The sequence below is a fragment of the Cervus canadensis genome, chromosome 31, assembly GCF_019320065.1.
Source record: "Cervus canadensis isolate Bull #8, Minnesota chromosome 31, ASM1932006v1, whole genome shotgun sequence".
Lineage (NCBI taxonomy): Eukaryota > Metazoa > Chordata > Mammalia > Artiodactyla > Cervidae > Cervus > Cervus canadensis.
In genome coordinates this window covers 392,696-404,708 of record NC_057416.1, presented here as the reverse complement: position 1 = coordinate 404,708, position 12,013 = coordinate 392,696, and the positions used below count along the sequence as shown (strand labels likewise).

The window sequence follows — 12,013 nt, the reverse complement described above, 5'->3', positions numbered from 1 at the left end:
AGTAATTTAAGAGTCATAAACATATAAACTATCTCTGGGATGAGTACCTAGGTGACAGGGCCTCATGATGTATTATAGAGCTTGTAGCTCTGCCACACACAGAGAGAACCATAGGAATGTATACAATTTTACTGTACCCTATGCTTTCTCAGGGTAGCCTTTGAAAAAAGTCACACTCAGCCAAGCACTCGTGTGTAAAGACATCGAGAGGGAAAGAACAGAAACACTACAGAAAGGATGCTCCACTATAGTCTTCTCTCCCTCAGCTTCAAGGTGATGAAGAGCTGGCTGGAACTCTGCACAGAATCATCTTTCTTTCTCATCTACCTTTAACTTTAAACTAAACTGATACATTACTGGAATTCAGAACAGAGAAGGAAGCAGTGCTTTCAGATCTGTTCTCAGCAGTAAACGATGTTGCTTCTGTTAGTGGCCACCCTCACTCTCAGTCTGTCCCACTCCCCTGATTTTTTTAATTGTCATAAAATACATATAAAATGAAGTTTACCATTTTAAGTACACACTTGAGTGGCATTAAATACATTTACATTGGTGTGCAAACACCTCACCAACCATCTTCATAATTTTTCACCTTCTCAAAGTGAAACTCCGTATTTGTTAAATAATTATTTCTCATTCCTCCCTCCCCCCAGGTACTAGCCATCATTATATAACTTTTTTTTTTTTTTTTCATGAGGGTCTAGGTGTCAATATATCATAATCTGTTTGGGAGAATAAAGGTTTGCTTCCTACTCTATGATGGGGAATCTTGAGGACATAGAGTAGACGATTATGCTTATGTACAGAAGTGATTGAGAAAATCACACTCAGCCAAACTACTTTGTAGAATACACCTGTATGAAAATGAAAAAAAACACTGTAAGTAGGAAAGCTTTGCTTCTGCTTTCTCTTTTTCAGACTCTGATGTGGAGTTGATTGCAACCTTGCCAGGAATCATCTGGAGTGATGTAATTCACTGGGCATTTGAGTTCAGGTTGTTCGTCTACCTAAGGAATTGATCAGGAGTAGGAAAGGTTATGCTCCCTACCCACAGAACAATGCCCTACTGAGAGACTGTCTTTGAGGAAAATGTCAGAGTCCGTGGGGATTTAGAGAAACACTTATTCACATAAGTAAAACCATCAGCTTGACTGGTTGGTTGGGATTTTGTCCTGGGAAGACTATGCCAGCAGACACAGGATGACTGACCCATAGTGGGAACTTCCTAGCAATGACACAGAATAATTATAATTCTGATTGATCATTGATTTCAAGAGGACAAGAAGGGAACTGCTTTTGTAATTATTCTTTTTTTTTTCTTCTAGGACACAATCCCTTAGATTTATCAAGACCCAGAGATACTCTGAGAGATAGTGAGGGACAGGGAGGCCAGGCATATTTCAAGTCAGTCCATGGGGTCTCAAAGAGGGGGACATGACTTGGTGACTGAACAACAAGGACACTTTGAGTGTGATATGATAGTTGATAGAATGGTGAAATCATGCAAAGAGATGGTGCATTCAATAGGAAGAGCTGGTCTCCTAATTTATAGAAAGATGTATTGGAAAGGGAAATAAGCTAATAATGAGAATTTGGTGGGAGACGGAAGAGTAGGGGTGAGGTTAAGAATAACTGAGGAGGGATTTAAGTGATTGCCAAAGGTACTGTTTCCTTGTTTTGACCCCAGATTGCGTGTGAATGGTGGTTCAGTTACAGCATAAAGATTAATGACCAAAGGTTAAAATTTTGATAGTTAACAAACTAAGATTTCTAAGAAGAGAGAAGGCAATTGCATGCAGAACACAGATAGCTACATTAAAACTAAATAGGAACCCTTGCATATATATTAATAACTTGCAATAGAGGGTAAAAGGGGATATAGATGTAATTATTGATGAGGAGGCTTGAGATTGAGAGAAAGATTCTGTTTTTGTCCCGGTTTTTGCTGAGAAGTAGGGAACATAGCATCCTCCTGAAATACATGGAAAGTTTATAGGAAATCAGTGAAAATTTAGAACATATACTAAAAAGAATATGTAGGAAGAAGGAACTGTTTGGAACAGCCAGAACATTTGCTCAAGAATTTTTGAAGATGTAGTTCACATTAGAGTTGAAATTTTTGTTGTCACTCCTAGTTAATAATGGGCCTCCCAGGGGGCTCAGTGGAAAAGAATCTGCCTGCCAATGCAGGAGCTGCAGGAGACTCAGGTTAGATGTCTGGGTTGGGAAGATCCCCTGGAGGAAGAAATGGCCATCCGCTTAAGTATCCTTGCCTGGAAAATCCCACTGACAGAGGAGCCTGGAGGGCTACAGTCAGCCCATGGGGTCACAAATAGTCAGGTATGACTGACCGGCTGAGCAGCAATAGCTAGTTAATAATTTTCTTCAAGATTGCCTTGTATCTCAGGTAGAGGAAAAGACATGAATGTGTATGAACTTATGGTTTAAATACTTCAGTTACTGTAGTGCATTACACTGAAGCAAAAATGTTCTATTTGGATTTGGTTTTGTAAAGATTGCCATTTATTCATTCCGCGTTTTGAGAACAAAGATAACTGCAAAAGTGATGGAAACCTTTTCTCTCTTTGATATTTATAAGTCTTTTAAAAGATGAAATGAGTCAATGTAACTAGTCAGGATAGGATCATTTTGCTGTAGCAACAAATGAGTCCTGAATTCTCAGTGGCTTAACACTTCAATTTTCATGTTCTGTTCAGGCCTATTTCACTGAGAGATAGTTGCTCCTCTAGAATAGCCCTCTTCCAGATAGCTACTGGTTGACACAGCTTGCTTCACTGGGTGGCCCTGCCATCTCAGTGTGTGTCTTCCAGGTTTTCTGCAGCAGGAAAAAAGAAACTGAAATAGTCCTGGCGAGGAACATACTGATTTCTCAATGTTTCAGCCTAACTGTGACACACATCACTTCCTGTATAAAAACAAAGGGGCTGGAAAATATGGTAGTAACATATGGATTCTTAGTGATTGGTAACATTTGAAAAAAAAAAAACTCCCATTTCAGGGGTTTCCCAGGTGGTGCCATAGTAAAGAGTCCACCTGCAGGAGACACAAGAGACATGGGTTCAATCACTAGGTCAGGAATATCCCCTGGAGAAGGGAATGGCAACCCACTTCAGTATTCTAGATTGGAAAATCCCATGGACAGAGGAGTCTGGTGGACTACAGTCCATGGAGTCAAAGAGTGAGACATGACTGAGTGTCTCCCATTTAGAAAAAATTACTTACTAAATCATTGAAGATTAATGTATATGCAATGAACACTTAGGTATGCCTATGGAGTCATTTGGGTTAAATTCAAGTCCTTCTGAAGGTAGAAGTAACTTTTATGGATTTGCAAGACTCAAGTCCTGGCCCCAATTTGGATCCCTTTCTTTTATTGGGATTATTTCCTTTAAACTTGCACTGTGTCTATATCTCAAATGATTGTCCATGTCATCATTGGTTTACAATTGGTATAAATTTTCCATTCAAATTTGAATGTGCACGGTTTCTGACTTGATAACTTACCTATCACCAACTTAATTTTTGTTTGTACCAGATATTTTTTCTATCCATTAGCTAAAGCACAAATCAGTCCCCCCAAAACTATTTGGATATCTTTTACAAAAACAGTGCTCCACAAAACTCTGCCTGGGAAATTGTGTGCAAGATAGCTCTACAGTTGTGCCTGGAAGAATTTTAAATCCCTTCTTGACTTTAGACATAGAAAATAATTCATTTTGATAACAGCCCAGATTACACTATAAAGGGTGCCACTGAAATTGTGCAACACTTGGTACTAATTTTGGAATGAGTCTTGCCTTTATGTCACTCTCATTTCTCAAAACTCATTCATTTCTCATTGGTCATTATCTCACACAATAATAATTCTACCTTGCCTACAGTACTAAAACTATTCATTTAAAAAAAATATGTAGTTGTTAGGACTTATTGTTTATTTAAATATTGTGGTTGTTAGGGCTTATTTTAATTATTTGGCCTATTGGTTATATACTCTATATCTGAAGCTTTACAGAGAATCGTTCTACTGAAAACAGTAACTCAAAGTTTTTCTAGCCTCTGTGATTCTTTAAGTTGATTAACAATGTCCCTTTGAGGGCTTTCTTGGTGGTCCAGCGGTTAAGAATCCACCTGCCATTGTAGGGGATATGGCTTCAATCTCTGATCCGGGAAGATCCCACATGCTGAGAAGCAACTAAACCTGTGTGCCACAACTACAAAAGCCCATGCACCACGACTACTGAAGCCCTGACACTTAGAGCCCGTGCTCTGAAATTAGAGAAGCAGCTGTGATGAGAAGCCCAAGCACCTCAACTAGAGAGACGCCCTTGCTCACTGCTACCAGAGAAAGCCTGTGTGCTGCAATGAAGACTCAGTGTAGCCAAAAAAAAAAAAAAAAAAACACCTTAAAAAATAAAATTAAAAGTAATTATTTTTTAAAAAACAACATCCCCTTGATTAGTAATTTATGGAAGTAATTTATGGAAGCAAAGAAGTTTCTATTTGAAGAGCTTTAGTCATCATTTAATCAAACCTTGATATTTTATGAAAGATGAACCATTAAAGATTCCAGAAAGCAAGGGGGTAAATAATATACTTAAAGTCACATATTTTAACTTCAAAATCATTATCCTTTCTATTTGTCACTCTTGTCCTTAAGATATGGATAGATTTTGTTTAATCTTCTCTATTCACAAAAATTGTTACCCAAGGTTACTCTTTGGCTTCAGAGCTTCTTCATGGCATTTTTCACCTCTGAGTTTCTGAGGGTGTAGATTAAAGGGTTTAACATGGGTGTTACCGTGGTATAAAACACAGCCACTGCTTTGTTGATAGGGAAGGTGATCGTGTGCCGAAGGTATACGAATATACAGGGTACAAAGAACAGGACCACTCCAGTAACATGGGAGGCAAAGGGGAGAGAGCTTTCTGCTGTTCTGCAGTGCTGTGTGTTCTTAGAGAGCAAAGGATAAGCACATAGGAGATGATAAGAATAGAAAAGATGAGCATACACATCAGCCCACTGTTGGCAGCAACAAAAAGACCAAAGATGTGAGTGTCAGTGCAGGAGAGTTTCAGCAGAGGGAAAAGGTCACAGATGAAATGGTCAATGATGTTGGGGCCACAGAAAGGCAACCAGACTATAAAAAGAATCTGAATCAGAGCGTGAAGAAATCCTCCGGCCCAGGCCATGGCCACCAGGAGGCCACACACTTGCTTACTCATTGTGATGGCATACTACAGGGGCTTGCAGATAGCCTCGAAGCGGTCACAGGTCATCACCGTGAGCAAGAGGATCTCAACTCCTCCAAAGAAATGCTCTGCAAAGAGCTGAGTCATACACCCACTGAAGGAGATGGCTTTCTTTAGAGCAAGTAAATCAAATATCATTTTGGGGGCCATGGTAGAAGAGCAGTAGCAGTCTATGAAGGACAGAAAGACAGGAAAAAATACATGGGGAAACCTAAGACTCTGCTAGTGGTGACTGTCACAATGATGAGTAGGTTGCCTACCACAGTGAGAAAGTAGATGAGGGTAAACAGAGCGAACAGGAGTTTCTGTACATCTGGATTCTGTGTCAGGCCAAGCAAGAGGAATTCTCTCACATTGTTCATTTGCTCCATGAATCCAGTGTGGCGTTCAGGTAACTGTTTTCTCTGAGAATAGCACAGGGATCACAATTGTGAGGATCAATTTCAACCAATCTCACTGTTTTCTCAGAATTATTTTTTGTAAAGCTGATAAAAACATCAAGTAGATAAAACCAAGACTTAAAGTTGGGCCATATTATTATTAGCCACAAAATGAACACCTAACTGTCTCTCTCTCTCGCACACACCCCAACTCACCCACATAGGAATATACATATTCATATACACAAACACAGTTTTATCACTGTTGACATTCCAGTCATGTTTCTATAATTGTACACTGATGGATATTCCCACCAAAATGCCTGTATATTTTCTCCTGTAGGAAAAGAGGAATAAAAAGAGGACCCATACAAAGGAGTAGAGACTTGAGTTCATGATAATTTATTCCCTTGTCTCTCTTCTCTAGTCACTTGGGCTGATGAGGTTAGGCTGCAGAATTTATTATTCCTACTTTTAACTCATTTCAGGGTGAATATAAAACATCAGGTAAATTCAACTCAAAATAAGGGATAATATAGTTACACCTCGAAAAAAAAAACAAAAACAAAAACAAAAAAAACCTGAACTGAATGAATGTTTAAGGCTCCAGTAAGGTATAATTTCTTTACCTAAGGTATGCTTCCTAACTTAAGGTATAATGAGGGCTTCCGTGGTGGCTCAGATGGTAAAGAATCTGCCTGCAATTCAGGAGACCCTGGCTCAATCCCTGGCTAGGGAAGATCCCTGGAGAAAGAAATGGTAACACATTCCAGTATTCTTGCCTGGAGAATCCCAAGGATAGAGGAACCTGTCAGGCTACAGTCCATGGGGTCACAAAGAGTTGGACACAACTGAGCAACTGCACTTTCACTTTCAAGGTATAACTGGCAATTAGATTTGTGAATTTATATTACACTCAAGTAAAACTCTCTAAGAATACCATCACACAAGAAGGAAAAAAAATATTCTGAAGGGGATAAAATATCATGATGCAATGCAATATCCCACAGATTTATTTGAAACATTATGATTCACTGCTTGGAGAATTTCTATTATGTTTAGGTTTCAGAGGAATTTTGCAAATCAAGCTAGGTTTAGGGAAGATTGTGAAAAATTCTCTAGACCTCTTTAGAAAATGGATACTTTTAAAGTAAGGAAACTAAAGCATTATAATTTGTTTATCAGAGTGTGTTATATACAGTCAGGTATTTTTAAATTCTGTTTTCATTGATTAGCAGCTATCTGATGTTATATACAGACTTTAGTCTTACTGCACCTAAACTTTTTCATATACAAATTAGGAAAAATAACAGATGGTATGCAGGAATTGAAGAATATTATTATTACATAGGTCAAAATGTTACACTAAAAGTAAAATGTATAACTTTACACATACTCCCAATTTTTGATAAAAGTTAAAAAACACACATATCATTATTCTTACCCTTGAAATAGTTGATTATTATAGGTAGTATTTAGAAAGAACACAAAGAGAGAAAAAGTGAATTAAGTACTCAACCCATGAGGTTAAAAAAGCAACTAATTATATTCATAAAAAGTTGTATGCATAAATAAATATATTAAATACTAGAAAACTAGTAGGCTAAATAAATGAATTCAAAGGTTTTTTTTAGCATTTTAAAAATATGAATGAAAAGAATGAGCACAGACAAGCTCAATAAGAGGCAAGTATGGTCAAACTGTAAAAGGTCATTATTTTTAAAGAAAATTTGAAGAAATATTATGTGTAGTTCATAAAAGATATTTTAACAACTAAATAGGCACTTTTCAAATAAAGTCTCTCTTCTTATGCCATCACCAAAAAATAAATAAATAAAAAGAAAAAGAGATAGAGAAGAAAGTGTAGCCTGCATTAACGACTTTCAATAAAACAGATTTCTTCAACAGAAAATCAAACGGGCAAATGTATATATAATCTCTAGGTGGGAAAGAACATTTTAAGCAAAAATCAACAGTATAAAAACCAGGACAACGCTAATAGATTTAACTACATAAAGGTATAGAAGACATTGGAAAACTATTTGCAGCAAATATGACAGATAACTATGATCATGGAAGTAGTTTTTACCAAAAACATATTCTATCTACACAATTATAAAATTAGCAAAATTTTTTAATAAAGAGAAAATTCTTAGAAAAAGCATTAGATGCCTAAAAAAATCCCTATTTCATAAGTCACCAAGGAAATACAATTTAAAACCAGTGAAATATTTTAAACTGGAAAATGAGCAAAGATTTATGACAGTTCTATTAGTCAGTATTGTATTGATATAAAATATTCTGGAAAGAATTTTGACTTTGTATAACAAAGGCTTTATAACTGATCATGCCCCTTGATCTGGTACTCCTTATGCTTGGTAATCTATTCTTTATAAAGGTTATGGGCAAAAATTGTGCATACAGGCTATATTTAATATTTTGTATGATAAAGTGAAAACAATTCAAATATGTACATAAAGGGGAAGAATTAAGCAAATTATGGTTATGAAATATCAGGTGAACATTGAGGTTATTTACAAGAAAAATTAATGGTGTGAAAAAATTCTTCCAACATTATATTGAGTGGAAAACACAAGTAATTAAAAGGCTTCTTTATTTTGATCTAAATGGTAAAAATGACATATAAACATAGAAAATCACCTGGAAGAAATGCTCTAAAGACTAGTAATGCCTATTTGGATTATGGATTTAAGATAAATTTTGTAATCTTTTTAAAATTTTCTGAACTGAATTTTCTAGAGAGAGAATATATTACCTTTATTTTCTATTTTATTATTTTTATTTTTCATTTATTTTTATTAGTTGGAGGCTAATTACTTTACAATGTTGTAGTGGCTTTGCCATACATTGACATGAATCAGTCATGGATTTACATGTGTTCCCCATCCCGAACCCCCCTCCTGCTTCCCTCCCCATCCCGACCCTCTGGGTCTTCCCAGTGCACCAGCCCTGAGCACTTGTCTCATGCATCCAACCTGGGCTGGTGATCTGTTTCACTATAGATAATATACATGTTTCAATGCTGTTCTCTCAAAATATCCCACCCTTGCTTTCTCCCACAGAGTCCAAAAGTCTGTTCTGTACATCTGTGTCTCTTTTTCTGTTTTGCATATAGGGTTATCGTTACCATCTTTCTAAATTCCATATATATGCGTTAGTATACTGTATTGGTCTTTATCTTTCTGGCTTACTTCACTCTGTATAAGGGGCTCCAGTTTCATCCATCTCATTAGAACTGATTCAAATGAATTCTTTTTAATGGCTGAGTAGTATTCCATGGTGTATATGTACCACAGCTTCCTTATCCATTCGTCTGCTGATGGGCATCTAGGTTGCTTCCGTGTCCTGGCTATTATAAACAGTGCTGCGATGAGCATTGGGGTGCATGTGTCTCTTTCAGATCTGGTTTCCTCGGTGTGTATGCCCAGGAGTGGTATTGCTGGGTCATATGGCAGTTCTATTTCCAGTTTTTTAAAGAATCTCCACACTGCTCTCTATAGTGGCTGTGCTAGTTTGCATTCCCACCAATAGTGTAAGAGGGTTCCCTTTTCTCCACACCCTCTCCAGCATTTATTGCTTGTAGACTTTTAGATAGAAGCCATTCTGACTGGGGTGTAATGGTACCTCATTGTGGTTTTGATTTGCATTTCTCTGATAATGAGTGATGTTGAGCATCTTTTCATGTGTTTGTGAGCCATCTGTATGTCTTCCTTGGAGAAATGTCTGTTTAGTTCTTTGGCCCATTTTTTGATTGGGTCATTTGTTTTTCTGCAATTGAGCTGCAGGAGTTGCTTGTATATTGTTGAGATTAATCCTGTGCCTGTTGCTTCGTTTGCTATTATTTCCTCCCATTCTGAAGGCTGTCTTTTTACCATTATTATAGTTTCATTTGTTGTGCAAAAGCTTTTAAGTTTAAATAGGTCCCATTTGTTTATTTTTGCTTTTATTTCCAATATTCTGAGAGGTGGATCGTAGAGGATCCTGCTGTGATTTATGTTGGAGAGTGTTTTGCCTATGTTCTCCTCTAGGAGTTTTATAGTTTCTGGCCTTACATTTAGATCTTTAATCCATTTTGAGTTTATTTTTGTGTATGGTGTTAGAAAGTGTTCTAGTTTCATTCTTTTACAAGTGGTTGACCAGTTTTCCCAGCACCACTTGTTAAAGAGGTTGTCTTTTTTCCATTGTACATTCTTGCCTCCTTTGTCGAAGATAAGGTGTCCATAGGTTCGTGGATTTATCTCTGGGCTTTCTATTCTGTTCCATTGGTCTATATTTCTGTCTTTGTGCCAGTACCATACTGTCTTGATGACTGTGGCTTTGTAGTAGAGCCTGAAGTCAGGCAGGTTGATTCCTCCAGTTCCATTCTTCTTTCTCAAGATTACTTTGGCTATTCGAGGTTTTTTGTATTTCCATACAAATTGTGAAATTATTTGTTCTAGTTCTGTGAAAAATACCATTGGTAGCTTGATAGGGATTGCATTGAATCTATAGATTGCTTTCGGTAGTAATGTCATTTTCACAATACTGATTCTTCCAATCCACGAACATGGCATATTTCTCCATCTATTTGTGTCCTCTTTGATTTCTTTCATCAGCATTTTATAGTTTTCTATATATAGGTCTTTCATTTCTTTAGGTAGATATACTCCTAAGTATTTTATTCTTTTTGGTGCAATGGTGAATGGTATTGTTTCCTTAATTTCTCTTTCTGTTTTCTCCTTGTTAGTGTATAAGAATGCAACGAATTTCTCTGTGTTAATTTTATATCCTGCAACATTACTGTATTCATTGATTAGCTCTAGTAATTTTCTGGTGGAGTCTTTAAGGTTTTCTATGTAGAGGATCATGTCATCTGCAAACAGTGAGAGTTTTAATTCTTCTTTTCCAATCTGGATTTATTTTTTTTCTGCTCTGATTGCTGTGGCCAACACTTCCAAAACTATGTTGAATAGTAGTGGTGAGAGTGGGCACCCTTGTCTTGTTCCTAACTTTAAGGGAAATGCTTTCAATTTTTCACCATTGAGGGTAATGTTTGCTGTGGGTTTGTCATATATAACTTTTATTATGTTGAGATATGTTCCTTCTATTCCTGCTTTCTGGAGTGTTTTTATCATAAATAGATGTTGAATTTTGTCAAAGGCTTTTTATGCATCTATTGAGACAATCATATGATTTTTATCTTTCAATTTGTTAATGTGGTGTATTACATTGATTGATTTGCAGATATTAAAGAATCCTTGCATTCCTGGGATAAAGCCCACTTAGTCATGATGTATGATCTTTTTAATATGTTTTTGGATTCTGTTTGCTAGAATTTTGTTAAGGATTTTTGCATCTATGTTCATCAGTGATATTGGCCTGTAGTTTCTTTTCTTTTCTTTTTTTGTGGCATCTTTGTATTAGGGAGATTGTGGCCTCATAGAATGAGTTTGGAAGTTTGCCTTCTTCTGAAATTTTCTGGAAGAGTTTGAGTGAGATAGGTGTTAGCTCCTCTCAAAATTTTTGGTAGAATTCAGCTGTGAAGCCATCTGGTCCTGGGCTTTTGTTTCCTGGAAGATTTCTGATTACAGTTTCAATTTCTGTGCTTGTGATGGGTCTCTTAAGATCTTCTATTTCTTCCTGGTTCAGTTTTGGAAAGGTATACTTTTCTAAGAATTTGTCCATTTCTTCCAAGTTGTCCATTTAATTGGCATAGAGCTGCTGGTAATAGTCTCTTATGATCCTTTGTATTTAAGTGTTGTCTCTTGTGATCTCTCCATTTTCATTTCTAATTTTGTTGATTTGGTTCTTCTCCCTTTGTTTCTTGATCAGTCTGGCTAACGGTTTGTCAGTTTTATTTATCTTTTCAAAAGACCAGCTTTTAGCTTTGTTGATTTTTTCTATGGTTTCTTTTGTTTCTTTTGCATTTATTTCTACCCTAATTTTCAAGTTTTCTTTCCTTATACTTACCCTGGGGTTCTTCGTTTGTTCCTTCTCTAGTTGCTTTAGGTGTAGAGTTAGATTATTTATTTGACTTTTTTCTTGTTTCTTAAGATAAGCCTGTATTGCTATGAATCTTCCCCTTAACACTGATTTTACAGTGTCCCATAGGTTTTGGGTTGTTGTGTTTTCATTTTCATTTGTTTCTATGCATATTTTGATTTCTTTTTTGATTTCTTCTATGATTTGTTGATTATTCAGAAGCGTGTTATTTAGCCTCCATATGTTGGAATTTTTAACATTTTTTTCCCCCTGTAGTTGAGATCTAATCTTACTGCACTGGCCAGAAAAGATGACTGGAATGATTTCATTTTTTTTTGAATTTACCAAGGATAGATTTATGGCCCAGGATGTGATCTATT

At 36.5% G+C, this 12,013-nt stretch overlaps 1 pseudogene; it reads right to left on the bottom strand.

The window, feature by feature from the left end:
* Nucleotides 1-4,744: 4,744 nt before the first annotated feature.
* Nucleotides 4,745-5,642, bottom strand: LOC122432595 (annotated as a pseudogene).
* Between the last annotated feature and the right edge of the window lie 6,371 nt (nucleotides 5,643-12,013).